Source organism: Dromiciops gliroides, chromosome 2 (genome assembly GCF_019393635.1).
Source record: "Dromiciops gliroides isolate mDroGli1 chromosome 2, mDroGli1.pri, whole genome shotgun sequence".
Classification (NCBI taxonomy): domain Eukaryota; kingdom Metazoa; phylum Chordata; class Mammalia; order Microbiotheria; family Microbiotheriidae; genus Dromiciops; species Dromiciops gliroides.
The window spans coordinates 628827211-628852186 of NC_057862.1; the positions used below are offsets into that span (position 1 = coordinate 628827211).

The following is a 24976-nucleotide window of genomic DNA, read 5'->3' on the forward strand; positions in this document are numbered from 1 at the left end:
TTGTACTTATAGGTCCTTTAACTTTTTGGTTTTTATGTCTTTTTGTTTATGAACCCAGGAGTGGTATTGCTAGGTCAAAGAGTATGCGTGGTTTTATACCCCTTTGGCTACAATTCCAAATTTCTGTACAGAATGTTTGAATTAGTTTACAACCCTTCTAAGAGTACACTAATGTCTCATTTTCCCCATATCTCCTGCATTTCTCCTTTTCCTCTGCTGTCCTATTATCTAATCCCATAGATATGAGGTAGTACCCCAGAATTGTTGTGACTCGCATCTTTCTAATCAATAGTGAGTTAGAGCATGTTTTTTTGTTTGTTTTTTTGTATGGCTATAGATAGTGTGGATTAGTTCCTCAAAAACTGTTCATATCTTTTGATCATTTATCGATTGTGGAATGGATCTTTTTAATGAATTTGATTCAGTTCTCCATGTGTTTGAGAAATGAGGCCTTTATCAAACAAAATTACTTAAATTTTTTTCACATTTACTATTTTTAGTTGTATTTCTTTCCATCCTATTCACTTCCCATAACCTTTATTCTATTCTCTATCTCCTTTCACCCTGTCCGTCCCCAAGTGTTTTGCTTCTGACTACTCCCTCCCCCAATCTGCCTTCCCTTCTATATGCCCTCCCCCTTATCCCTTTCTCCCCACCCCCCCACCCCTGGCCCCAGGTTTCCTGCAGTGTAAGAGAGATTTCTATACCCAATTGAGTGTGTATGTTATTCCCTCTCAGAATCAATTATGATGAAAATAAGGTTCACTCACTTTCTGGTATCTTCCCCCATCTTCCCCTCCACTGTGTAAGTTTTTTTCTTGCTGTTTTTATGTGAGATATTTTACCCCATTGCCTTTCTCCCTTTCCCTTTTTCCCTATGCATTCCTCTCTCAGCCCTGAATTTTATTTTTAAAAGAAATCCCTTCATATTCAATTCATACTTGTGCCCTCTGTTTAAATATATTCCTTCCAACTGCCCTAATAATGAGAAATTTCTTATGACTTGCAAGTATTATCTTCCCATGTAGGAATGTAAACAGTTTTACCTTTTAATATCCCTTATGATTTCTTTTTCCTGTTTATCTTTTTATGCTTCTCTTGATTCTTGTATTTAAAGTTAATTTTTCTATTCAGCTCAGGTCTTTTCATCAACAATATCTGAAAGTTCTCTCTTTCATTGAATGCCTTTTTTCCTTCTGAAAGGATTTTAATCAGTTTTGCTGGGTAGGTGATTCTTGGTCATAATCCCAGTTCCTTTGCCCTCCAGAATATCATGTTCCAATGTAGAAGTTGCTAAATCTAGTGTTTTCCTGACTGTGGCTCCAAAATATTTAAATTGTTTCTTTCTGGCTGCTTGCAATATTTTCTCCTGGACCTGGGAGCTCTTTAATTTGGCTATAATATTCCTGGGAGTTTTCATTTTAGGATCTCTTTCAGGAAGTGATCAGTAGAATCTTTCATTTTATATTTTACCTTCTGTTTCTAGAATATCAGGGCAGTTTTCCCTGACTAGTTCTTGCAAGATAAAGTCGAGGCTTTTTTTTTTTTTATCATGGCTTTCTGATAGTCTAATAATTTTCAAATTATCTCTCCTGGACCTATTTTCCAAGTCAGTTGTTTTTCCAATCATATATTTCACATTGCCTTCTATTTTTTCATTCTTTTGGTTTTGCTTGATTTCTCATAAAGTCATTAGCTTCCATCTGCTCAATCCTAATTTTTAAGGAGTTATTTTCTTCAGAGAGTTATTGTACCTCCTTTTCATTTGGCCAATTTGGCTTTTTAAAGCATTCTTTTCCAGATTGGCTTTTTGTACCTCTTTTACCATTTGGCCTAGTCTGTTTTTTAAGGTGTTATTTTCTTCAGTAGTTTTTTTGTGTCTCCTTTATCAAGTTGTTGACTTTTTTTCATGATTTTCTTGTATCACTCTCATTTATCTTCCTTTTTTCCCCTCTACCTCTCTTACTTTATTTTGAGCTCTTTGATGGCCTGAGAGCAATTCATATTTTTTCTTGGAAGCTTTGGATGTAGGACATTTGACTTTGTTCTCTTCTTCAGGGATATATGTAATCTTCCTTGTCATCATAGAAACTTTCTGTGGTCAGCATTTATTTCTGTTTTCTTATTTTCCCAGACTATTTCTTGACTTTTAATTTTTTGTTGAAACGAGGCACTGATTCCAGGATGGAGAGTGCACTGTCCCAAGCTTCAGGAGGGTTGTGCAACTGTTTTAAGATATACTTCTAGGATATTGTAAGTTTTTAGTTCTTTTAAGCTGGTATGATTTAAGGAGAGTTGGATTTACTACTCTCCTGGCTTGTGCTCTGGTATGAAAGCAACCACAGGCCTGCTTTTCTGCCCTGGCACTTTGAACAGAGTCTCACTCCACTGTGGCTGCAAGCTCTGGTGTACTTTTGCTCAACCCCATCCTGGGACTGCAACCCAAGACTGTGACCTCGATCTGAGTATGAACAAAACAACAGAGTCCTACCTCAGGGTTAAGTATACAGGGTATCCCAAAAGTCTTAGTGCAGTTATAAGTTTTATAGCCTATCAGTAGGCAAGAAGCAGTGTCAGATAATTTATATAGTATTAGAATTGTATCCATTATGTATAACTTGCTATTCCTTTTAAACATATGACAAAGTTAATATTTTTTCTCCTTTTTCTTCTTTAAGTTTTTGGCAAAATTCACTTGTAAATCTTTCTCGTCCTGTGGATTTTTTCTTAGGGAGCTAACTTATGTCTTGTTCAATTTACTTTTGTAAGAAAGGGATATTTAAATGTTCAATTTCATTTTCTGTTAATCTGAGTAATTTATATTTTTGTAAATAATTGTCTATTTCACTTAGATTGTCAGTTTTCCCATAATATAATTATGAAGAACAGCTCCTAGTGATTGTTTTAATATCATCTTCATTGGATGTACATTCACCTTTTTTTCTTTCTTGAAGGTGATTTTTGGTTTTCTGCTCTTTAAAAAAATCAAATTAGCCAATGTTTTATCTATTTTATTGTTTTCAAGATTTCCATTTTGGTGTTTAATTGGGAATTTTTAGTTTATTCTCTTTTCTATTTTGTTTTTAGTTCTATGCTGAATTTATTGATCTGCTCTTTCTCTCTTTTGTTGATGTACACATTTAGAGATGTAAATGTCTAAATACTGCTTGGCTGAATCACAGAAATTTTGGTGTGTTGTCTCATTGTCACTATATTTAATAAAATTATTGATTGTTGTAATGGCTTGTTTTTGAATCCACGCATTCTTTAGGATTAGATTATTTACCTTCTAATAACAAGATTAATTTTAAATCTATCATTCCACAGATCTTTTTATGAAAGTAATTTTATTGATCATGGTCCAAGTAGGGTACATTTAATATTTCTTCTTTTATGCATTTTGTGGTTTTTTATGATCTATTATATTGTTCATTTTTGTGAAGGCGCCATGTATAACTGAGATAAAGGTATAATGTTCAGGGAGGACTAGTATCTCTCAAGTAAGGGCTTGCCAAACCCTTATCAGGACTGCTTATCAACATCTGGTATCCACTTTCACCTAAATTCCCCCATGGCTCTAAGAAGCTGTAACATGTACAGTGACCACACCCCAGTAAAACTTTCTAGGCAGATGGGCTAAACCAGATTGAAGATAATTGACAGGACTCAAATCAATAGTTGAGATAGGGGAATATCTATCCAAAGCATAAGAAAACTTCCTCCAGAGGAATGGGCAAATGAAAACAATTTGTTCCAACAGCCATGAGGGCATTTGAAGCAGACACTGTGGAGTGCTTAGAGCTTGGTAAGACATCAAAGATATCAAGGTCAACCAATACATCTCAGGCCATTGCCTACCATCTTGACTCTTGTCTTGCCATTGGACTTCTATGACTCCGGAAGAGAGATTGAATATCGTGACTTTGTGCAACTCTCTCGCTTTAATCCAATTTTTGCACAAATCAAAACATCATCTGTGATGTCACTGGTCCTCTTTGAAAACAAAAGATGAAGAACAACACTTAATAAGTCATATATCCACCATTTCCGTAATGACACAATGCATTATGACCTATATTTACTATCTATAAGAGTAAGGGTAGAAAAACGGATCCTGGCATCCTCAAGACAGGTTGCCATTTTCCTTAGTTGGCAAGACCATGACTAGAAGACTTTGAAACTACTTCTTGTCTATTGATAGGCATCCTGAGCTAAAGGAAGTCTGCAAATTCCCTCATAAGCTTTTACAAATACTGTCTTCATGATGATTCATGTTAAAGAAGGGAAAAACAAAGAGCATGAGATCTTTTACCTGTTTGATATGCAAGAATCTCCATAATCTTGCCCTACTACAGTATCCAATCTTATGTCAGGACATTCCTCTATCCTACCCTCTTTGCTTGACTTGGTCCACACTGGATATGCCATACCAGTTTCAAATCCAAACCTTATTCTTATTGCTGCCTGCATATGAGATGCTTGGCTTATGCATTTCCAAACTCAGAACCCAATATACATTATACCCCTTCCATGAGGCCTTTTGCAATTTCTGTAATACTGACCTACTTTATTGAATTCCCATCACATAGTGGTTTCTAGTGGAAAGAGGGCCTGCTTTGAAATATAGGGCCCTGGATTTTAGTTATAGCTTCTCATTTTTAAATTGAGGAATTCTCATTTGTAAATAGGGGTGTAATAATCATCCTAGTTAATATATCATCCCTAATTTTGACATGTAACCCTAAATGTACTTTAATATCTGGTAAAGATGTGCTGTAGTTCAAAAAAAACATGCACTTGAAATCATGAAGACTTAGTGTTGAATCTCAGTGTTGGTGAAACTATAGTTGTGTACTCTAAACCTCAATATAGTTATAAAAGCTCAAAACTGTACTAAGACTTGTGGGTCACCCTGTATACTTACATGTGGATATATTTGTTCATAAATTTAAAGATATAGATAGATAGATAGATTGATGTGTGCATACATATATATATCTTATATAAATATGTTTCATATAGATCTATATAATTTTATTAATTTGAGGTGGCCAAGAAACACTTGCTGAATGATAAAAATCCATCTAAAATTGCCTCACCTTCTCCACCCCCCAACACCAAGAAATAAAAATCTCAGAAAGTTTCCCCAAATTGACAAATTCCATAAAAATCAGAGTAGACTATCCTTAAAAAGTATATGTGGGCAAGACTTAGACTTCATAATTTGGCTTAAATAGGGTGGGCATTAGATTATAACAGCATGAATACTGTTTTTTTCCTTTGACTACTTCAAATAATAATAGCTATTGAAAGATAATAATAACTACTAAGTATATGTGTTCTTTCAGGTCTGCAAAATTCTTTTAGAAATATCTAATCTGAGAGATAACAACAACCTGGAAAGGTACTGCTATTATTTTTCCCATTTTATAGATGAGGAATCTGAGGCAAACAGAAGTTAAATGATTTTCTTTGGATCACACAGCTAGTAGGTCATACTGCTAGTAAATTTCTGAGGCTGGATTTGAACTCAGGTCTTCTTGATTCCAGGTCTGTTCACTGTGTCACCAGCTGCCTATGTTGATGCCTCCCTATGTCAAGAAGTAGCCCTGGGTTCTTGAAAATTATGCCAAGAGAGTTCAACTAATTGAACTTAGCAAGCTAAAAAGTCACCAGCTATAATCCTGGGGACTTGACTGTATGTGTGATGTTTGAGGACTTTACCTAGCTAAAATTTGATTTGCTCATTGCCAGGAAAATAACAGGGGGAATGGATCAGGGAGGATTACATTTTTTGGCTATGCTCATTCTTGGAGACCATTTACAAAATCATTGGGGACTCTGGGTAGGAATGACACTATTAAATTGGAGGGGGTCTAGACAAAGGCAACTAGAATGTCCTGAGCATCTTAATATACTATGGGGATCAGGTCAGGGAATTGAGTATGATTATCCTGAGAAAAGAATCTTAGGGCTGGGGAAGGTTAAAAGTTAGCATTTGAAAGACCATCATATGGAAGATTTATTTTTCTTAGCACCAGAAGTTAGAACTAGGATTAATGTTTGTGAAGAGAAGAATTTTTGCGTTTGGTGAAAGGAAGATTTTTCATAGCGCTTTGAGTCATCTAAAAGTATCTTGGAAAGGTATTAGACTTCCTCTATGTCATAAAAGACTGGATGATACTCTATAAAATAGTCTGCATTTATATAATAGCAATTTAAGGTTTGCAAAGCATTGTATATCTATTATTTTATTTGATCCTTACAACAATCCTGAGAGGTAGGTACCCATTTTACAGATGATGCAACTAAGCAGAGATTAAATGACTTGCCCAGGATCACACAGTAATTATCAGAGGCAGGATTTTGAACTCAGATCTTCCTGACTCCAAGTCAAACAACCTATCCATTGTACCACCTTCCTCCTTAGGAACCTATTCGACTTGATAATCTCTGAGGTCCTTCCTAACTCTGAGAATCTGGGATTCTTTTCAAAGATCTATGTGCAGTCATTAATTAATTTTCACCTAATTTTTTGTGTATGGTACCATGGTTGTGTGCCCATTTCTGCTGTTGACTTTTTTCCTTTATGCCACCCAAATCCACAAATATATTTACCCCAGGTTAAACACATACACACCCATACACACTATTCACAGTTTTACATGTGTCTCTCTGACCAGGATTTCTGGGAATCAGAGCCAGCTCCAGGGTCAGTCAAAATTCAAAAGGAAAGGATTCCTAATGCTCAATGAGTGTATACCATCTCTATTTGGATAAATCACTTCGCCACTGTGAGACTCCTGTCCTGTTGTACCCAGTGGAGTATTTCTCTCAGGAAAAACTCTAGGGATGTCACTGTTTGAGCGAAACCCCTGGAAGTCTATTGCTGACCACCACGGCCTGTTATTACCAGTAAAATATCTTAAATTTCTTAATTTATACATATTACTCTTCCATGTTTTTATCATCTCAAGTAATTCATTTACTTCTATCATATTTGTAACCAGATTTTTTGACAGCTATGCCCCTTAGACGTTTTTTCTTAGCACATACTTAATTGCTTTAAGATCTCATAAATCAATCTCTGGAGCCTTTAAAACATTTCTATTGCCAATCATGGAATGCCCTCCTATTGCATGGAGCTAATAATGAATTACCCCAAACTGAAAAATGTCTTCTGGCCTTAGTCACTGAGTTATTTAGACAGATACTATTACCTCCCTGCTATATATCATAAGATATCCATGTAAGAAGCCTCAAATCACAGTTCTTTTTTCCTATAGTCCTTTGAGTATGTCAGGCACGTTTCTCATTTGCTAGACTTCAGTCTATAGGCATTGCTACTGTCTAGGTTTTTGTCTTTCAGTGAGCATGTGAAGTTCTATTTTGCTATTTCTGTTTATTGATTTAGCATCTTAAATTTTACAAGAAGTTCTCTTGAAGGAAGATGACAGCATGGTGTTGTGCAAAGAACACTGGGTTTGGAGACAGGTCAATGAGGGTCATGTCCCAGGTCCACCACATATTAGCCATGTGACCTTGGGCAAATCAAAGGAGACTGGAATTCAAGTTTCACAGATTTTGAGATGGGAGAAACTCAGAAATCATCTAATTCAATAAGTGCCCAAACCTTATCCATTTTAAAAATGAATGACCTTGAGGCCAGAGTGATTAAATGATTTGGCTAATGTGTGCACAGGTAATTAGTAGGGGAAACTTCAATGGCTTGCTCTTTTTTTTTTTTTTTTCAGGGCAATGAGGGTTAAGTGTCTTGCCCAGGGTCACACAGCTAGTCAGAGTCAAGTATCTGAGGTCAGATTTGAACTCAGGTCCTCCTGAATCCAGGGCCGGTGCTTTATTCACTGAGCCACCTAGCTGCCCCAATGGCTTCCTCTTACTGGTAGAATCAAAAATATTCTAAAGAAAACAAAACAAAACAATCCCCCAGAAAACAAACTTGGGGGCGCAGCTAGGTGGCACAGTGGATAAAGCACTCGCCCTGGATTCAGCAGAACCTGAGTTCAAATCTAGCCTCAGACACTTTATACTTACTACCTGTGTGACCCTGGGCAAGTCACTTAACCCTCATTGCCCTGTCCCCCGCCCAAAAAAATAAAAACAATAAAAAAAACCCTCCACTGTTTAAGTTTTTAAGCATTTTTGCAAACTGACTCCAACCTTTCTTTTCAGCCTTATCATATGTTATTTTCCTTCATATACACTCTCATACAGATGAATGAGCCTTTTTGCTGTTTCTCACACATGATACTGTCTCCTGTCTCTGTGCCTTTTCATTGGTCATTCCCCCACATCTGGAATGTATTACATCATTATCCCATTTCCCTGCCTCTTAGAACCTCTTGAAAACTAACCTAAATCTGAACCTTTTCCATGAAGCTTTTCTTGATTGCCCCAGATTCTAGTACATTTCCTTGCCAAATTACTCTATTCATTATGTATGTAATATATAGTATATATGTCACTGAATCAATTTGATTTACTTGAGAGTGGAAAGAAACTTCAGCAGCCTTCTAGTCCAACCCATACATGAAAAGAATGTCCAATATAATATACCCAAAGAAATGGCCATCTTCTAATGTGGGAATATGTTTAACATGATTGTAAAGTATAATGGATATCAGATTGCTGCTGTCTTTGGGAGCGGGGAAGGAAGGGAGGGTGGGAGAAAAATGTGGAACTCAAAAAAATATCTTTATATGTAATTTGAAAAAAATTAAAAAGAAAACAGAAATGGCCATCCAATCCTTTCTCAGACAGCTAGGTAGCACAGTAGCTAGAGCCCTGGGCCTAGAGTTCACATCCATTAGGAAGACCAGAGTTCACTTCTGGCCTCAGACATGTAGTAGGTAGGTGAATTTACTAGCTGGCAAGTCACTTAAGCTCTGTCAACCTCAGTGTCTTCAGCTGTAAAATGGAAGAATAAAAGCACTTATCTCCTCAGGTTGTTGGGAGGAACAAAGGAGATAATATTTGCACACTGTGCCTGGTACATAGTAGGCGCTTAATAAATGCTTGTTTCTTTCCTTCCAAAGAAACCATCACCACTAAGGCAACCCATTCCACCTTTGGACAGCTCAAATTATTTGGAATATTTTCTTAACAATAAGTCTCAGTTTCCCTCCTTACAATTTCTAGTCATTATTTCAACCAATAATCATATTACCTGAACCCAAGGCCCTTAATTATCATGGTTTACTTTCTCAGAACATTATTAATCTTATCAATGTCTTTTTGTAATTATGGTACTCAAAAGTAAACACAAAACTTTATATGAGGTCTGACAAGAACAGAGTAGAGGATACATTAATATCTCTACACATTCATGTCTCCTTAAAACATAGCCCAAGTTTGATTCTCTTTAATTGACTACCCTGCCATACAACTGAGAACAGATAGGTGGTACAGTGAATAGAGTTCTGGGCCTGGAGTCAGGGAGACTAATTTTCAAATCTTGCTTCAGTCACATAGTAGCTCTGTGACCTTGAGCAAGTCACTTAATCCAGTCGGTCTCAGTTTCCTCATCTATAAAATGAACGGGAGAAGGAAATGGCAAAGCACTCCAGTATCTTTGCCAAGAAAAGCCCAAATGGGATCACAAAAAGTCAGACATGACTAAAATGACTAAACAACAAAACCATACAACTGACTACCTTTGAGCTTGCAATCTGTTAAAACTCTCAGAACATCTGTTTTCTAGCCATTCCTTCCTCCTCCATCTTGTAATTATAAAGTTGATATTTTTTTTTGTCCAGAATGTAGGACTTTACATTTGTATTGTTTTTACCTGTACTCAACTCATAGTATATTCAAACTAGATGATTATTGATTAGTTGTGTTGCATTTAATTAATTTTAGCTCATTAAGACGTCTTTGGATTCTTATTCTGTCATCCTGTGTGTTTTCTGTTCATGTTTTCTGTGCACATTTGAAAAGTGTTCCATATATTCCAAGTCATTACTAAATACAACTCATTGTCAAACCTATTAAATAGCACAAGACAAAGGTGAGCTACCTACAGTTCTCCACTAGAGATTTCCTGTCATATTGACTTTGAGTCATTAACACCTGTGTTTGTGTTCAGCAATCCAACCATGTATTTAAGTACATTTGATCTCCCTCATTAGAATGTAAACTTCTTGAAGTCAGAAACTCTTTCACTTTTGTCTTTTTTATTCCCATCACTTAACACAGGATCTGGTATATGGTAGAAAGTTAAGCATGTTTGTTACTGATTGAATGAAATCTGGAACTCTGATTCCAAAGCCAATAGTCTTTCCCTTAATTATAACATTACATCTCAACTGCTGATAAGCCATTTGACCTTGGGTGGATTACACAACTTGATCTTTCTTAGGCTAAATTTTCTCATCCTTAAGATGGAAATTCAACAATCTAACATTCAATTCAACTATCATTTATTACAGGACTTGCTCTTTGTTAGCATGGCTTTTACAAACTCAGCTTCCAGTCCATGTCACCATAAGCCATAGAATGTAAGCTCCTTGAGAGCAAGGACTGTTTGATTTTAAATGAATTTTAAATGAATGAATGAATGAATGAATATATAATAGATGGATAAATATATTAATGAATTTATGCCCTCTACTCCTAGTACAATGTTTGGCTCATAGTATGTACACAATAAATATTTTATTGATTGATTGATGAAGAATTTACTAGTCAATATGTAATTATGAAATAATATATGTATAAATTATTGTTATGACTATCATTACTATTATTCTACAATTATTTCCAACTAGACACTCTTTCTATTGATGAAGATTGTGATTTTCCTGTGAAGTAACAATTTCTGTGGACTTTAAGTCATTCATTAATGACTAGACTTCTTCTGGTGATTTATTATTATTGTTGTTATTATTATTATTATTATTATTATTATTATTATTATTATTATTATTATTATTATTATTATTATTTCTATCCATGATGGTTGACATTTTCTCATTCTCTGGACAATTCCTGTCCCTAATCTTACTTAGAAATTTCAAATAAGGTTCTCCTTTACCCTGTTCCTATTACTTAAATACAGAGGTCAAGTCAGCTTGGATCTTGGGATGATTAACTCCAGGCAGAATGCCATCAATTATAAATGGTGAGCTCTTTCTTATGCACATAATCTACTTCCTGAAGACAAATGAAGACATGTTTATTCGCATCTGGCAGGTGAAGGAAGGTTCCAGTCTGCTCTAGTAACCAATTAACATTTGTGTGGTAACATCCCAGATTCAGTCCACTCTCAATTAATTAGTCAATCAACCAACCAACATTCATTTCTTTATACTGAGTATGTGTGTGTGTGTGTGTGTGTTTGTGTGTGTAGAAAATTATTATTTGAGGTGCATCTAGAAAGAAGAGAGGTAGCCTATAAAGCAGAGGTAAGAGATAATGCATTTCAGGAACATGGTACAGGCAGTGGAAAGACAAGGATAAGGGAGATACAGTAAGTTTTGGAAGGATTAGTTTAACTTGGCTTCAGATTTCTGGAGAGGGAGAAATGTACGATGAAGCTACAAAGATAGGTTGTCTTTGAAAGCTAAACAGAGGATGGTATATAGGGGACACCAAAAGTTTTACTGCAGTCTCAAGCTTTTCAAGCTAAAAGCTAATTATTTAAGCTATTAGAACTTAAAGCTGTCTTGATTTTGGGGATATACTGTATTTTATTCTAGATTCAGGAGGGAGCTACTGGATTTTATTAAATAAAAGAATAGCATGGGCAGATCTTCCCCAAATAGAGAGGATCTGCTACAGAGCAACAATTTATACCACAGAAACAAGCATGACATGGTGGAAAGCTCACTGACCCTGGAGTCAGAAGACCGAGTTTGGGTGCTAGCTTCACATCTGTGTGATCTTACAATGATCTCTTCACCTCTTTGGTCCTCAGTGACTTCATCTATCCCAAAGATATTAGCAATCATGGGAGAGGGACACATGGCAAGAAACAATATAAGGGATATTGCCACCACTCACTGCCCCCAGCTTCATGGTTGTGGGCTAGTGCCTTGGACATGCAAAAAAAAACTGCACACTTTGACCAAAGGTCCAAAGCCACTTAGAGATCAAAATTATATAATGAGTTTTAGACAAAGAGCTGATAGGACACCAATAAGCGACTTCTCTGTCACCTGTGGGAAAAGGTATTGGGGAGCTTGGACAATTGAATTCTGGGTACTATCTTAGTTGCCTAACAAGCAATGAGGAATGAAGGGCAGATACTTAACTCAAACTGTGCCAAGTGGCTGGGGATAGGAGGGAGGCAGAGGGGACTGGTGTAATGACTAATCTCTAGGTCAGTTGAATATGCAGACTAGGGGCTAGGGCTGTGCCAGTCAAACCAGTATTCAACAGCTCTAGGACAAAGCCATTGGTATGACACCCTAGTTCTGACAATTATCATTTTTTTTTGTATATATGGTATGTTTCCTCTCCAAATGTCTGTCTTTTTTTTTTTTTTAACCTAGCATAGACCACTGTATGTACAAATTTCTTGGGACAAGAAAGAATTTTAAATTGGTTTCATTTAATGACAATTATGGTCATGACTGCGTCTCTCTACTATATTAAACTAACTCAGAATGTCTAACTTGGAAAAGATGAAGGCAAACTGAGCTGCTTCTTTCTACTTTTATTTACTTCCATGTTAGTTGAGTGCTAGTTTTTTTTTTTTTCCCCTTGTACATATTTCATTGCTTTTTTCCTTTGGTTATATTTTAATTCTGTTAAAATAATTCATTGAGTATATATCACTTAAAAGAAATCTAAAAAATGTAGCTCTTAAAAAGAGCACTTCAATTTCTTTTAGCATATTTCAGTGGCTATGATTTTGGGAAAGCTAGATATTTTAAGCATCATTCAAGGAGAAATAAAAAATAAGATCAATCTCACTGAAGCACAAAGGAAAATATAGTTAAAAACATAAAATAATCCTTAGAACTGAAATACTTCCTTTCATTATAGCCTAAATAATCCTCAGAAAATAGGTAAAATTGGCAAGAGTATTCAGAGGGAGTTGGCAGCTAAAGGACTTGTGAGTTCTTCTACAGTTTGGTATAAGCTTCTTGAAGTTGGAAGAACAGTGAGAACAATACCCCCCCCCCCAAAAAAAAATGCTGTTTCTAGGAATAAAAAAACAATTTGCCATTGATAAGGCAATGCAAAGACTGGAGTACTGAAGTTTGGGTAAAAAAATAAAAGTAATTTTTACTGAAGAAACTTGTTTTCTCATTCAAAGCTATATCTAAATTGTCTTTGGAAGTCCAGATTTGCCTATAAGATCTGGTCATCTTCATCATAGTGTAAAATATCCACTCTAAAAAAATTTTTTTTTAATATTCTTACTTTTAGAGGGCCTGGAGTTCTTGTACCCAATGCAGGAGTAAATCTAATATTTAAATATGTATATTTTCATACATACAAGTATATAAGAAATATATAGTTTGTGTATGGTAATTGTGATACATAATCATATTATATATATATTATAATATATTTATATAATTATGATAAATAATCTAATATTTTATACAGTTATAGTTATATTGAGAAGCAGAGTTCTTCTGTAGTTACAGAAAATTCTATAGTGGAGACAGAATACTGCAACATGATTTTGTGCCATGTCACATGACCTGAAAGATTAAGAAATTTAACCAAGAGATGAAAATAAACATGCTTCAGTGGCTTGGGAACTCACATGATTGAAACCCCATGGAAAATCTATGGTCTGTATACTCAAGGTTAGACTTGGAAAAAAAGACTTTAAAAAAGAAGTAAGATTAATAATCCAATGTGATAAAAATGTTTCATGTTGACTACTTGAGTAAGTATATGTCAAAATCTTGTGAACTCAATTCCAAATTGCAAAAAATAAGTGACTGTAGCAAAAGGAAATATTCTATGTTTCTTGTTAAAAGTTTGTAATTTTTAAAAAAAATATTCTTGTACAAGTAGATTCTTTACCCCTTTTCATCTCTTTATTTATTTACCTATTTATTTATTTGTTTGTTTATTCATTCATTCATTCATTCATTCATTTAATTATTTAATTATTTGTTTATTTATTTATTTTTGCAGGGCAATGAGGTTAAGTGACTTGCCCAGGGTCACACAACTAGTAAGTTGTCTGAGTCCTGATCTGAGATCAGGTCCTCCTGAATCCAGGGCTGGTGCTTTATCCAATGCATCATCACCTAGCTGCCCCTATTTTTTTTTTAATATGTAAAGTATTGTAAGCTTTGTTGTAGGTCACTTTTTAATCCTTTTATTTTGCGCCAGTTAATTTGTACATCACATAAACATTTGTTGAATGGTGACTAAATCTTACAAATAGAAATGGTTTTGGTATTAAGTAGGCAAAATTCCTTAGTAAAGTCTGCAGATTTCTTTAGCTGAAGTTCTCTTGTGTAACCATGAAGCCCATTTATTCTCACTATGGTCATAAATTTGAGTAGCATAGATCCAAAACCACCAGTATTCTATTCTACACACAGAAAGAACATCAGAAAAAATATAAAAAAGCCATTTCTAACTGTTACCATATACAAGCAGGTATTTAAAAAATCAGATACCTCAGGGTACCAATAACTATCTTGAAAACAACCTAGTTTAAAAAAAAGTCAAAACCTCCAAACTTGCTGGAAGCATCTGTTTACTTTGGTGCTCAATGAAAAATGTATATTTACCATGACAATCCCTGCAAGACATGTTGCATATTGTGCTTCTGAGATGCAGAGAGTTTGTGGGAGAAAAACAAAAATTAAAAAAGAAAAACAGATCATTATGAGTATCTTTACAGATTCAAAGATATGACTTGATACCTTTCAGGGATGTGTTCTTGATTTTGAAATGAATCCTGGCACATTGCAGATGGAATATGAGATGACTCCCCAGGGTCCCCTCCAACCCAAAAGGCTTCCCAATTTTACAATGTCTGGTTATTCTACTGTGACTTATGAAGAGAGACTTCAAGTAATTTATCTTGGCAAATGAACAGCAATGAGAGAGCAGGCCCCAAGTTATGGCTTATAAGGATAGTGGAAGGCAAGAAATAGTGAATTGGTTAAGAAGTAGCATAGTATTTTCAAGGTGTTGAGAGAAGAGACTGAGAAAATCAACCCTCAACATTCCTGTTTGCCCACTTTATCTGCCCCCTTTCTTTCACCATGTACTTTCTTGTCCTTCAATATGTCATCAAGAGACTTCTGAGAGTTTCTGGAGGTCCTTTCTTTGGTTGGGTTTTGAAATTTTAGAGCACAAGGGACCTTAGAATATTGTCAGTTATATCCAAAAATGTTTGAAATACAAGAGGCCATAGAAGATAGAAAGATAGGAGGTACTGGTTGAGTGATTTTGTATGCATTATTTAAGCTCTCAGTGCCCCTATACAATTCTCTAAGGCTTTCAGTTACAACCTTATATCTGTATTGATCTATAATGATAAAGAGACTTTCTTCATTTGCAGTTCCCTACACCAATAAAATCTCTGGAAAGAGGGAGAGGATAGTTAAATAACTTAAAGATGGTGAATGGAACCATGATTTCACTGGTATTGGGAATTCTCTTGTGAGTAAACCACCTCTACCAATGTAGGTTGGTACTTCCGCAACTCAGAGTTGCCTAGAGAAATCAGAGATTAAATAATTTACCCAGAGTCTCATAGTATGTTTCAGAGGACTGATGGGACTCAGGGAGCTTCAAGTAACTCTGTCTATGCCATATTATACTACCTTTCATAAAATAATTGACTTTTGCTATGATATTTAAGAAAATCACCTGGTGTCCAGGTGTTGTTTTTGTCAAAAGAGCGTCAAAAATAATGCTGTTTTTCACACTCATTTTTGTGAGTGCCTCTGTTTTGGGAAGTGGAAGTTGCAGAATGCAGGGAAAACAAAGTAGAAGTTGCTACAGTAACACATTTTTGGAATTCTTTTTTATTGTTGAAGGTTTTCATAAAGGGATAAAATTTCAGATACCACCTCCCTCAGCAAACAATCCTTTGACTCCTCACCGCCAATCTTTCCTAGGTATGGGCTATGATAAGAACCTTCCATGGAGTTGACTGGATCAGGGACAGTGTACAACCTTAATTAGTGACACAAGAATAAAACACCCAGTCATTCAAAGGGTAAAGTCATCACATTAGATAGCATCTTATCATCTGTTTTACAGATGAGGAAACAATAACTCATTTAATGACTTACCTAAGGTCACACAAAAAAACCATAATGAAAAGTCAAATCTCCTCTTTTGGGCTTTTTTACAAATTAGTATGTAATAACTAGTACTTATGGGTACCTATGTGGCACAGCACTGGGGGGGAGTCAGAAAAGATCAGGGCTCAAATTTTGCCGCATACACTTACTAGCTGTGTGACCTTGGGCAAGTCAATTAACCCATACCAGTACAAAACTGGAGGAAGAAATGGCAAACTACTTCATTATCTTTGCCAAGAAAACACCATGGACAGTTGGTCCACAGGGTGATGAAAAATCATATACCACTGAAAAATGACAACATCAACCATCATCAGTATAAAACTTTAAGGTTTGCAAAGTGCTTTACAAATATTATCATAGTTGATCCTTACAACAACCATGGGAAGTAGTTATCATTCTTTTCATTAGATAGAAGTTAAATGACTTTAACAGTGCCACTTAAGTGTTTAATCCTGGATTTGAACTCAGGTTTTCCTGACTACAGGTCCAGCGTTCTATACAAACCCACACTAAGCTGCCATGTAAATCACACTGTACTTTTTAGGTTCTTTTCTGCTATTATTGAATCACTGAAAGTAAAAGTAGAAAGGGAAATCGCAGGCCATCTATCCATCTCATAGCTGAGCATTTATCCAGCGACTGCATGGGTATGTAATATATCACTGAAAAGGTCAGACAGTCAACAAGAATCTACTAAACACTTGGTTATTGTTGTTGTTCAATTGTTTCAGTCATGTTCAACTCTTCATGACCCCATTGGGGTTTTCTTGACAAAGATACTGAAGTGGTTTCTATTTCTTTCTCCAGCACATTTTGCAGATGAAGAAACTGAAGCTTGTTCTTGTTTGTGATTCATTCCTGAAGAGGACCATGACACACACACGTGTGTGTGTATATATATATCATCTATCTATCATCTATCTATCTATCTATCTATCTATCTATCTATCTATCTATCTATCTATCTATCTATCTATCAGGACAAATGGAGATAGCCTCAGATTTTTAAGAGAATTGGAGTTGTGACCTTCCTGGGGCCACATAGATAGTAATTGTCTAAGGTCATATTTGAACTCAGGTCCTCCCAAGTTCAGAATCAGTGTTCTATCCACTTTGCCACCTAGCTGCTCCAATAAAACTGAAAATGGAGGCAAATAAAGTTAAATGACTTGTCCAGGGTCACACATCTACTAGGTGTCTGATCCAGGATTTGAACTCAGAAAGAAGTCTTCCTGACTCCAGGCCCCAAACTCTATCTACTCCTGCCACCTACCTACTATCTGTCCCCTAGAAACCTTAGATGTACCCTTCCTTCCTTTTAGCCCCTGTTCATTAAACACTTAATCTATGCCAAAGCAGTTTACATTATAATTGGGTAAGATAAGACATAAAAGAAGTTGAAGGCAGGGAGGCAGGTGAAGAAGGATTACAGGCTGATGAATATTGCTTAGCCTGGGTAGACTCCTTAAATGGAGGTTCTGGGAAGAGCCTTCTACTTCTAAAACTACTTCTGAGGTCTGAATGGTGGGGCTGGATTTTCTTTTCCAAAATGAAGTATTTCCTATGGGAATGATGAAGGATTCAGGGTAGAGGCAGCTGAAAAATGGTTGCATATTTTATTGTTCTGTGATTGAAAATTTCAAGCAAGGGAGGAAGCATTACTTCCTTTGGCAGCCTATAGAGCTGTAGTTGTTAAGAACATTTTCTTACATCAAAACTAAATCTACTTTTCTGTAATGATACATAGCACTCCCTTTGCCCTGCCCCCAATATGTATACTTCTACTCTTGAAGGCCCAGCTGAACAAATTTAATCCCTCTCTTCCACATAATGGCCCTTGAGATAATTAGCATCTGCTGTCAAGGCCCACTTAAGACTACACTTTACATTAAACAGTGCCCAGTGATTGTGAGGACTCAATGTCTCCAAAACTGATAATAATTTCCGAAAGTCAACTACTTCTTGCAAGGCAAGTTCTTCAGATCTTTCACCATACTGGTCACCCTCTTCTTGATGTACTCTGGTATATCTTTAGATTTCTCAAAATTACAGCACCCAGAACTAAGAGTATTCCAAGAATGTTCTAAACAGGGCAGAGTACAGTGGTGCCATGACCTCCCTTGTTGGGGACATCCTAATATAGATTAAGAAAAGGCCAGACTTTTGAGGGGGATGTGGTGTGGGAAGTGGAAAGGAGAGAGAGGAACTGCTATGTCATGCCTCTACAAAGTCCTACTATATTCTCTAGAGTTTTCTGGACCATAGTGTCCCAGAATGGACATTATCCCTCTAGGTTAGGTATATTATCCAATTCAAATGTAAGCTCCTTGAGGGCAGGGACTATCTATGACTTTCTATTTGCATGTCCAGCACTTTTTTTTCTTTTTTTTTGGCGGGGCAATGAGGATTAAGTTACTTGCCCAGGGTCACACAGCTAGTAAGTGTCAAGTGTTTGAGGCTGGATTTGAATTCAGGTACTCCTGAATCCAGGGCCAGTGCTTTATCCACTGTACCACCTAGCTGCCCCTGTCCTGCACTTTTGATGGACAAATGGTACACATTTATGATGTGTTTTTTCATTCATTCATTAAATTACCTTAAAAAAGAAAACAAATTCATGATTGGAGAAACTAATGAGTATTGTGATGTGAGGATTAAAAATATGAGAGCCATACTATCTGAGTAATTTAATTATTTTATTAATATGTCTGGTGGGTTATTAAGAAAATGAGGTCTATGGCCATTAGACCAAATACCCCTTCCTTGCATTCAGGTCTGGTTCATATACCTTTCCCACTGTAGGAGGTCCATTCCACAACAATCAAATCTGATTGGTTGACATGGTCTGGAGATGGGTCATGGAAAAATGTAGAAACCCTCACCCAAACTGATGGTGGCACAATAGTTCCCACCTAGAACTGGTTCATGCAGGACAAATTTCATCAGTAAAGTCATTCTGCTTATCTATACAAAAGTATCTGTTTCTATCCAAGGCTCCTTTTGTGGGTTTGAGTTTGGGCCCTACCCAGAAGGAGAGATTTGATGAAATCTCCCTGGGAGACCTTGCCTTTGAGTGGAGGGAAGGGAGGACAAAGAAAAAAGAAGAGATCTCTGGGTCCCACAAGAAATTGATTATTAATACTTATTTCTCATAGTGACATGTAGTAGGCATTAGGTGGGCTTATGTGTTGGAAAATCAAAACATCTGGTTGAAAAGTGAGTCATTTTGATGTTTAACAATGTGAAGCCAAGCATATAAATATTTCCTTAAAATTGATTTTTTAAGAAACTTTTTAGCCAGATGGTTTGTCAAGATAGAGCAGAGCTAATGATATTACTATATCATTAGGTTTACTGCTACCATCTCCATCAAAAAAGGACAGATAAAGTTGGCTAAGAAGTGCTCACTAACATTTTAACTTTCTTCTTTACCTTTTAATTATGCAAATTAAAAATGCTAAATTTGGATGGGAATATAAAAAATAGAATATTAGAAACAATGAGGGGTGGCTAGGTGGCACAGTGGATAGAGCACCAGCCCTGGTATCAGGAGGACCTGAGTTCAAATCCAGCCTCAGACACTTAACATTTACTAGCTGTGTGATCCTAGGCAAGTGATTTAACCCCAATTGCCTCACCAAAAAAAAATAAAAATAAAAAATAAAATAAAACAATGAATATTAGATCTGGAAGAAAGCCTAAAATGTAGAATATTGAAATACAGAGTCTATGACAGATGATTACAACACAGCTACCTGCATTTCTATTTGTGACCCTAGTGTCCTCTTCATCTACTCTTCCACTCATGCATGGCTTCGTAAATGGTCATACATAATTGAGTCAGTTAGGAAACTTGGGAAGTAGCTCCTGTTAGAGCTAGCTGTCGATTTGCTAGTTGCAACCTTGATTCTGCTCTCCATCTTTCATCCAACATAGGAGCTTTTCATCTGGACTGTATGCAAATCTGATTGGCTATTAGAATGGAAGCTCTTTGAAGCTTTGGGCTAGTTTGACCTTTTTTATTTTTTTTTTCAGCTCCAAAGCTTTTCATGGGTCTGAGATCATAATAAAGGCTTAATAAATGCTTGTTGACTAACTGAATATATTTCTGCTCATCTCTCAGAAGAAATGTTTCAGTGTAGGTAAAGGCAGACAAAGAGAGATTCCTTCTGACCACATCATTAGAATTATCATTCATAGGATGACATTCTATGAGGAACATGAAAAGTTTCTCAGGTCTCAATTGCCATCTCCTCCACCCCATGTTAGAGATAAGAACTGAGGTACTGTGAGGTTAAGTGACTTGCACAAAATCAGAAGTCACAGTGCAACAAGAGACTAGCCATGGAGGACTCTGTCCTCAGAGAATGTGTAGGGAATCCACATAGATGTTTGATGAGCTTGCTTCTGGGATGTATGATGAACTTCCTTACTTTACATCTTAGCACATGTGCAGCTAATAGCAGTTAGTCAAAATCAGGATTTTAGTGGTCACTCAAAGGAAGTCAGAGAAGCTAAGGAACACAGAAGAAGAGTGAGAGAATTTCAAGTAACATCAAGGACAGTACATTGTCCCTCCATTTTTTTTTCTTTGCTTAGTCTTTAACTCTATTCCCACAGGTTCTCTTCCCCTCACTCTTAACCCCCTCCCCCAACATTTGTCAACCCTCTGCCTAGTATGAGAGTTTTATTGAACTTACTCTTTTTCTTTCTTCCTTTTATTTAGTTAGCTACTTCTTACTCTCTTTGTTCACCTTCTGCATAAATATTTTCCCTCTCAGTTATATGATTAATTCAAATTTTTTTTCTCCCTCTCCTTTCCTCCAACTTTTTTTTTGTTACGCTTTTGTCTGTTTGTGTGCCTTTTTTCTTAAAAAAAAAAAAAGAAAAAATGCCCTTGTTCTCTTCATTAATATTTCCCCTTTTTGTATATTTTAAACTTTTATTCTTTGATTCATGGTCTTTATATCTATTCCTTCTTTAGTTTCTGTGTTCCTCATGGAATTAAAGCTTATAAAGTACCAAGTTTGACTTCCCTCTTCTGAACAATTTCTATGTTATTGCCTTGTATATTTTGCCCTCTTCTCTTTTCCCCTTCTGTTGTACCACACTCTTAGAAATATCAATTCCTGAGAGAGTCAGTAAGGATATAAACATGGCCCAAAGTTAGAAATTTTCCCATGTCTCAAATTGTATTGTAATTCTACCCTGTCCTTCCCAACAGCGTTTTGTTTTCTATGTGCCATAGATTCTCTTTTCTGGATCTATGCTCTCTCACCCTTCTAGATACTAGTCATCTTCAGGAGTTCTGATTTCTTTTTTCTTGATGCTAAATGTTGTCCATGGAAGTCATTGAACTTTATTAGAGGAAGTGGTCTCTCTCAGAAAAATAGATAAGTACTATTTTAAGGTCCTCATATCCTATTACACACTATAACTCTCCACTATGGGAGTGTTCTTTACTCTCACTCCTGCACTGAGGTCTTTTTTCTTTTGTTCCCCCTTTCTGATAATCCCAGCTCTTAGTACCTTTCTTCCTAAGCATAGTTTCACTCTATTAAGTGTATATATTTTATATAGTTATTTACATGCTGTTTCTCCCATTAAAATTTGAGTTCCTGAAAGGTAGAGACTATTTTTTAACCTTTCTTTTTATTCTCAGCACCTATCACAATCCCTAGAGCATAGAACACATGTGATAAAAGCTTTTTGATGAACTGAATCAAGAGAACCTTTCTTAATATATATTAATAGGAAGTTATCCTCTCAATTTGGGACCAACGGGGAAATATTGTTTTTTTTTTTTTATTTATTTTTTTTTTTAGTGAGGCAATTGGGGTTAAGTGACTTGCCCAGGGTCACACAGCTAGTTAAGTGTTAAGTGTCTGAGGCCGGATTTGAACTCAGGTACTCCTGACTCCAGGGCCGGTGCTCTATCCACTGCGCCACCTAGCTGCCCCCAGGGAAATATTGTTTTAATGACAGAATCTAAATAAGACAGAGGTAGACTCTTCTCCTGCCCTTATCTCCATTCAAATAGTCAAAAGATGACCTCTGTTACCATTACATTAAAAGGGATGGTAGACTTATTATCACTTATGAATACCACAGGCTGACAAATACTGTTAAGACATCTTTACTTTGTATTTTTGTTTGTTAAAGTGATTTGTAGAGAATACAATTGGTCTGGGGCAGCTAGGTGGTACTGTGGGTAAAGCACTGGCCCCTGGAGTTGGAAGGACCTGAGTTTAAATCTGACCTCAAACACTTACTAGCTGTGTGACCCTGGAAAGTCAATTAACGACAATTGCCTTAAACATCCAGGGCTATTGCCAGTTGTCCTGATATGTATTTTGCCACTGGACCCAGAGGGCTCTGGAGGAGAGAGTGAGGTTGGTGACTTTGCAAGCCCTCCTTCACTTAAATCTAATTCAGTGCAAGTCATGACATCATCCCTGATGTCATGGTCTTCTTGAAGAATGAAGGACAGTGCTCACTTCGACAGCACATATACTAAAATTGGAATGATACAGAGAAGATTAGCATGGCCCCTGCGCAAGGATGACACGCAAATTTGTGAAGCATTCCATATGTTTTTTTTGAGAACTATCTTTACATGTAACAGGAAAAAAATAAAATACTTTATTAAAAAAATTTAAAAATTAAAATTAAAATTAAAAAAAAGAGTGAAGGACAAACATCAAAAACAACAATATATACATATACCCTCTTCTCTCCCCCAAACACTGTATCTATCCTGGTGAAGGCCCTCATAACTTTGCTCATGAAATAATGCAACGGGCTATTATTTAGTCTTCCTGCCTGAAGTCCCTCCACACTCCAGTCCATCCTTTACACCCACCCCCACCCCTATTAAAAACAAAAAACAAAACCAAACTTCAATGGTTTTACCTCTATGATCAAATATAAAATTCTTTGTTTGGCATTCAAAGTAATTCATAACCTGACCCTCCTTCAGTCTTTCCAATGGTCTTATGCCTTGCTTGCTCTGGCATATTCTATATCCCATTGAAACTGGCCTTCTTGTTTCTTACACAATACTGTGGAACTCCCATCTCCAAGCATTTTCACTGGCTTCCCCTCATGCCTACAATGCTCTCCCTCCTAATTTCTGCCTGCTGATCTCCCTGGCTTCCTTCAAGTCCCAGGTAAAATCCTTCTTATACAAGAAACCTATCCCAGTTTCCCCTAATACTAGTGACTTTCCTCTGTTCATTACCTCCAATTTATCCTGTTTATATCTTGTTTACACATATAGTTATTTGCATGTTATTTCCTTCTTAGCCTTTGTGTTTCTTTAGAACAGAGGCTGTTTTTGTCTTTCTTTGTGTTTCAAGTACTTAGTACAGTGACTGGCAAGTAGCAGGTAATTAACAAGTGCTTATTAATTAATTCACTCCTCACTGTCTTTTTCTAGAGAATCATCCATGTCACATTTCCTTATAATGTGTGTAATCAAAGCTCTCTCTGTCTCTGTCTCTCCCCCCACTTTCTGTGTGATTTCATTAGCTTTCAGGAATTCAGTTATCATTTCTCTGCAAATGACTCCAAGGTGTATATATCCAGCCCTAGTCTCTTTCCTGAGTTCCATCACATCATCACCAACTGACTATTGACTATTTCAAAAAGGATGTTCTATAGGTATCTCAAACTCAACATATCCGCAGCAGAACTCATGATCTTTCCTCCTAAGGCCACCCATCTTCTGAACTTCTGTTTCTATAAAGAGTATCACCATTCTTTTAGACATTTAGGTTTAGAACTTCAAAGTCATTCATGCTTGACTTTTCACTCTCACTCAGCCCACACATCTGACCAATTAGTTGTAAAATGTTGTCATTTTAACCTCCTTAACACCTCTTATATTTATCTCCTTTTCTACACTCAAATAGGCACCACCTGAGTTCAGACCATTATTCCATTTCAGCTAGAAAATTGGCACACTCCTTCTTGTTTTTGTTCATGTTCTCATTATTATTGTTCCTCCTCCTCCTCCTCCTCCTCCTCCTCCTCCCCCTCTTCCTCCTCCTCCTTCTTCTTCTTCTTCTTCTTCTTTTTCTTCTTCCATCACTCCATTCTATCCATCCTCCATTTAGATACCAAGGGCTGTATACATCAGGGGTTCCTAACATTTTCTGTTTTGTGGACCCCTTTGGTAGTGTGATAAAGCATAGATATGCTAATAGATGGCTAGTTATACCACAAAGCTTCCGTTGATAGCAGAACTGTAATCATCTGTGGTCTTTTAGCAAGTCTAATAAGTATAGTAATTTTGAAGTAGTTGTGAGCATAAGTGATATTTTGAGATATATGAACGAATTATAATGTGATGGAAAATATGTTTTTTTCTTTTATTCTAAACTTAAGAAATAAAACAATCATTTCCATTACAAATCTGTTATGTGTAACTTGCTTTTCCTTTTAAATATATAATAAAGTTATCATGTAACTTTCTTTTATCCCTTTCCCCTCCACCCTCTCCCCTCCCCTAGAGATGACTACCATTAGGCAAAAATATGTGTGTGTCTGTGTATATGTGTATATATATATACATACATATATATACACATATATGCATAGATATGTCAAACCATTGTATACATACTTCTATTATCAGTTCTTTCTCTGGATGTAGATAGCATCTTCATCTCCTTTGCAGTTAATTTGGTTATTTATAATATTCAAATGACTTA

At 36.3% G+C, this 24976-nt stretch overlaps 1 non-coding gene across 1 annotated transcript; it reads left to right on the forward strand.

The window, feature by feature from the left end:
* The first annotated feature begins 22751 nt into the window (after positions 1-22751).
* On the forward strand, positions 22752-22858 carry LOC122744760. The gene has a single exon (XR_006355107.1). It is a non-coding gene; the product is annotated as a U6 spliceosomal RNA (small nuclear RNA).
* Positions 22859-24976: the final 2118 nt, after the last annotated feature.